Source organism: Labeo rohita, chromosome 17, assembly GCF_022985175.1.
Source record: "Labeo rohita strain BAU-BD-2019 chromosome 17, IGBB_LRoh.1.0, whole genome shotgun sequence".
Classification (NCBI taxonomy): domain Eukaryota; kingdom Metazoa; phylum Chordata; class Actinopteri; order Cypriniformes; family Cyprinidae; genus Labeo; species Labeo rohita.
The window spans coordinates 3,245,124-3,251,305 of record NC_066885.1 but is presented as its reverse complement, the minus strand read 5'-3'; positions in this window follow the sequence as shown (position 1 = coordinate 3,251,305).

The following is a 6,182-nucleotide window of genomic DNA, read 5'->3' as shown; positions in this document are numbered from 1 at the left end:
GGATGATTTCCCATGGACATGTCATTCTTCATAGACACATAGCTGGGTTCTGGAGATGCTTTACGTTTACGTGTCTGAACAGAAACCCTCTCCTCTGTCGGTCTCATTTTACAAGCAGTCCTGTTGGAACACACAGAACAGAAATATACTTCATTTAAGACCACTATTGTCAGAAATTCATATTCATATATTAATTACCCAGTCTTGAGGCATGCTTGCTGCTGGTTGATGCAACTGAAACATTATACTTATAAAAGCAAGAGTTCGCCCAGCAGTGTGACACTCAGAACATTATAATGCCTGGACAAAGTGTGAAAAGCAGAATTCTACCATCCACCAGGGGCAATAAAAAATGGATCAAAAAAAAAAATTACACTGTGACATGATTCAACTGTTCCAATTGCATTCGTGTTCCTGAACATTATCAGCGATGATTTAAACTTTACATGATGGATTAAGATTCACATGTGAAGTCTGATTAGATCATTACGTCACTTCCCGTTTGTTGCGGTTGCACGCTTAGAGTTTGAGCTCCGTCGAGTTAATTTCTTATTGTCTGTTTTTCAATTCAAAATCAATTTTATACACAATCATTCTTGTTTCTTATAACGTGTGAATATACCCCCTATTGTATTCTACAACTAAAACATCCGGATTGCTTTGTTATCACTAGTTTTGTTTTGATTTCCGGAGTCGCTAGCTTATAGCCCGTTAGCAGCACCAGCGTGGTTGCCGCTAATCCTGCTTGCATTGTTTACACACTGCTTACACACATTTCCATTGTTTACTCACTGTTACTTGCTTTAATGGCGAATTTGTGTCCACCTTTGAGTGCAGGTGAGGACACGTTCGAGCTGCACTCGTTGCAGCTCGAGCTGGAGGCCGTGGAGAAGCAGATCCAGGAGCTGTTGGTGCGGCAGACGGAGCTGAGAGACCGGAGGGCCGCTCTGGAGTCCTCCCGGGTGAGTACAGCGTGATACTAACACTCTGACCACCTCTACTCCGTGTGCTTCTCTGCACAGCTCCCGTGCACCCTGGACGCGATCTTCCCAGATGTCCTTCACTCCGGCGCCGGGACACCACGGACCCTGGGTGCAGCAGCAGCGGAAGACGCGAGCCAGGCCCCGGCCGAGGACCTCGCCCCCTCCGCCGCCTCCGGTCTTCGAGATCTCCACCCGGAACCGCTTCGCTCCCCTCCGCGAGACGGAACGCGACGCTGTGATCGTCGGAGACTCCATTGTCCGGTACGTACGTGCTACTTTAGCTAAAGGTAAAGTCCACACCCACTGTTTTCCTGGTGCTCGCGTTCTCGATGTTTCTGCGCAGATACCCGCAATCCTGAAGGACGGCGAGAGCGTCGGCGCGCGATCGTCCTGCACGCGGGGTGAACGACACCAGGCTGCGGCAGACGGAGGTTCTGAAGAGGGACTTCAGCAGCCTGATCGAGACGGTTCGCAGCACGTCGCCCACGACGAGGATCATCGTGTCAGGACCCCTTCCCACGTATCGACGTGGGCACGAAAGGTTCAGTAGACTTCTTGCTCTAAATGAATGGTTATTGACATGGTGTAAAGAACAGAAACTGCTCTTTGTTAATAATTGGAATCTTTTCTGGGAGCGTCCTAGGCTTTTCCGTGCTGATGGCCTGCACCCCAGCAGAGTCGGAGCGGAGCTGCTGTCGGACAACATCTCCAGGACGCTACGCTCCATTTGACTAGTGAGTACATTCTTATATGATTGCTACGATGGCTTTTGTTCTGAACGCTTAAATGATAGTAGTTGCACTGTCCAATCTTTAAAGACTGTGTCTGTTCCTCGAATAGTGAGGTCAAAACGTAAATTTAATGTAGGATCTAGAAAAAATCTGATCGTAATTAAACCAGAAAAAAGCAAAATACACGAACAGAAACCATTTTTAAAGCTTGGGCTCCTAAACATTAGATCACTTGCACCCAAAGCAGTTATTGTGAATGAAATGATCACAGATAATAGTTTTGATGTACTCTGCTTAACCGAAACCTGGCTAAAACCTAATGATTATATTAGTCTAAATGAGTCTACTCCACTAAACTACTACTATAAGCATGAGCCCCGTCAGAGTGGTCGTGGTGGTGGTGTTGCAACAATACATAGTGATATTTTCAATGTTACTCAGAAAACAGGATACAGGTTTAATTCATTTGAAATACTTTTGCTTAATGTTACTCTGCCAGATATGCAAAAGAAATCTCTCCTATCTCTTGTTTTAGCTACTGTGTATAGACCGCCAGGGCCATATACAGATTTCCTAAAAGAATTTGCAGAATTCCTTTCGGAACTATTGGTTAATTTTGATAAAGTGCTAATTGTCGGAGATTTTAACATTCACGTTGATAATACAAATGATGCGTTAGGACTTGCGTTTACTGACCTAATAAACTCTTTTGGAGTTAAGCAAAATGTCACTGGGCCCACTCATCGTTTTAATCATACGCTAGATTTAATTATATCGCATGGAATTGATCTTACTGATATAGATATCGTACCTCAAAGTGATGATGTTTCTGACCATTTCCTTGTATCGTGCATGCTGCGTATCACTGATATTAACTGTAGGGCTCCGCGTTATCGTCTTGGCAGAACTATTGTTCCAGCCACCAAAGATAGATTCACAAATAACCTGCCTGATTTATCTCAACTGCTCTGTGTACCCCTTAATACACAGGATCTAGACAAAATGACTAGCAATATGGGCACCATCTTCTCCGATACGTTAGAAGCTGTTGCCCCCATCAAATTGAAAAAAAGTTAGAGAAAAACGTATTGCACCATGGTACAATAGTAATACCCAATCCCTCAAAAAAGAAACTCGCAATCTTGAGCGCAAATGGAGAAAAACTAACTTGGAAGTTTTTAGAATTGCATGGAAAAACTGTATGTCCAGATACAGACAGGCTTTAAAAGCTGCTAGGGCTGAGCATATCCGCAAACTCATAGAAAATAACCAAAACAATCCAAGGTTTTTATTTAGCACAGTGGCTAGATTAACAAATAACCAGACACCACCTGAGCTAAATATTCCTTTACAGTTTAATAGCAATGACTTTATGAATTTCTTCACTGATAAAATAGATAACATCAGAAATACAATAACCAATGTAGATTATACTGCATCTAATATGTCAACTTCTTTCGTCGCACCCAAAGAAAAACTGCAGTACTTTACCGCTATAGGACAGGAAGAGTTAAATAAACTCATCACTGTGTCTAAACCAACAACATGCCTATTAGATCCCGTACCCACTAAATTACTAAAAGAATTGTTACCTGTGGCAGAAGAACCGCTTCTCAATATTATCAACTCATCGTTATCTTTAGGTCACGTCCCTAAACCATTCAAGCTGGCGGTTATTAAGCCTCTTATTAAGAAACCACAGCTAGACCCTAGTGAACTGGCAAATTATAGACCCATTTCTAATCTTCCATTTATGTCTAAAATTTTAGAGAAAGTTATATGTGCTCAACTGTGCTCATTCTTGCAAAAAAATAATATCTATGAAGAATTTCAGTCAGGCTTCAGGCCCCATCACAGCACAGAAACTGCACTTGTTAAAATCACTAATGACTTGCTTCTTGCGTCAGACCAAGGCTGCATCTCACTGCTAGTTTTACTTGATCTTAGTGCTGCGTTTGACACTATAGATCATGACATACTAATAGATCGACTACAAAATTATGCAGGTATCCAAGGGCAGGCTTTAAAATGGTTTAGATCCTACCTGTCTGATCGCTACCACTTTGTTTATTTAAATGGGGAGTCATCTCAGTTATCACCAGTAAAGTATGGAGTGCCACAAGGATCTGTTCTAGGTCCTCTACTATTTTCAATATACATGCTGCCCCTTGGTAATATTATTAGAAAACACGGGATTAGTTTCCATTGTTATGCTGATGATACTCAACTATATATCTCAACAAGACCAGATGAAAACTCTGAATTATCAAAGTTAACAGAGTGCGTTAAAAATGTAAAAGATTGGATGACCAACAATTTTCTGCTATTAAATTCAGATAAGACAGAGATATTACTTATTGGACCTAAAAACAATACACAGAATCTTTTGACTTACAATTTACAACTAGACGGATGTACTGTTACTTCCACTACAGTCAAAAGCCTGGGTGTTATATTAGACAGCAACTTGTCTTTTGAAAATCATATTTCTCATGTTACAAAAACAGCATTCTTCCATCTTAGAAACATTGCCAAGCTGCGAAACATGTTACCTGTTTCTGATGCAGAAAAGCTAGTTCACGCATTCATGACCTCTAGACTGGACTATTGTAATGCACTATTAGGTGGTTGTCCTGCATCTTCAATAAACAAGCTACAGATAGTCCAAAATGCAGCTGCTAGAGTCCTTACCAGGTCAAGAAAATATGATCATATTACCCCAATTTTAAAGTCTCTGCACTGGCTGCCTATTAGGTTCCGCATCAGCTACAAAATAGCACTTCTTACCTATAAGGCACTTAACGGTTTAGCTCCTGCGTACCTAACTAGTCTTCTACCACGCTACAATCCATCACGCTCCCTAAGGTCACAAAACTCTGGACTGTTGGTAGTACCTAGGATAGCAAAGTCCACTAAAGGAGGTAGAGCTTTTTCACATTTGGCACCCAAACTCTGGAACAGCCTTCCTGATAACGTTCGGGGTTCAGACACACTCTCTCTATTTAAATCTAGATTAAAGACACATCTTTTTAGCCAAGCATTCAAATAATGCATCTCATAAACTTTTTCTGCAGCTATATCTGATCAAATGTTCATTTTAATCTTTTAGCTCTGGTTTAACAAACCTTCCTTTTCTTAGTTTGAACAGCAGCTACGCTAATTATGTTCCTATTTGTTCTCTGTTTTTGCCATGGGATTGACATCCCATGGTAACTAGGAATTCACAAGCTCCAGTGTGGATCCAGAACACTTAAGAAAAGATGATGCCAACCCTTCAGAGGACTTCAGATGATGCCAACCCTGATGCCAACCCTGAAAACATACAGCACTACCAAATTCTGCTACAAATTTATAGTGTTCTTTGTCTGTTTGATTACGTCATTAATTGATCTTTACCACACATCTCTACCATATGTACATCAAGCTACTACTACATATATTGTAAAAATGTCAATTTGGTATAAAGCTGCTTTGCAACTGAAATCACATTGCACTCATGGATTTCTCATGGATGGATCACTCTTCATAGACGTACAGCTGGTTTCTCGAGATTCTGAATCATGTGTGAGAACACCCTGCTCCTCCTCCCTCTTCTCATAGACACTCATTGTTTGTTAGGTACACTTACACACACAAAATTAAAACAGTTAATAAAGTATCATTACTCTGTGGAAATATAATGAACAAAAATGTTGTCAGACCAAATCACAGTTTAAAGTTTTATGGAAGTAAAAATGCAAGAAACCCGAGTATATGCACACTCTAAAAACTGCTGGGTTAAAAACAACCTAGCGCTGGGTAAATATTGGACAGAACACATGCTGGGTTGGTTTGACATTTAAACATTTAACCCAACCACTGGGTCAAAACAACCCAGCATGTGTTCTGTCCAACATTTACCCAGTGCTAGGTTGTTTTTAACCCAGCAGTTTTTAGAATGCATCTATTTTTCACTGTAAGGACAAAGAGATTTTTCCAAAGAAACCTAAAAATACATTTTAGGGAGGCTCCATTATTGCAAGCCGTCAAAAATAAATAAATAAAAAACAGCTAACAACAGACAAAAAAAAAAGAGACTACTGCATACTGCAAGAGATTACTGCATAACAGATATTTACATAGGTCTGCAATTTAATATTAAATTAACCCAGAAATGTGTTTGTTTAAACTTACCTCTGTCTCAACAATGAAGATCATCAAACACAAACTTCATTCAGTTCATAAATCCATTCTGTCTCTAGAGAGCAGAATTTAATTGCATAAACTGGTCTGTTGTCCAACCAATTCATATTCTAGCAAACAGATTTTGCTGTTCATAATCTTCCTTTTTACATGGAGTCTGTTAAAATAGTTTCACTTTCGACAGTGTCACATGACCAGTGAAAGTAGGAGGGAATCTTGAACATTTATTAATGGAAAATTCTGGGATCTGGATTCAATCAAAGATCCCAATTCACAAACATGATGA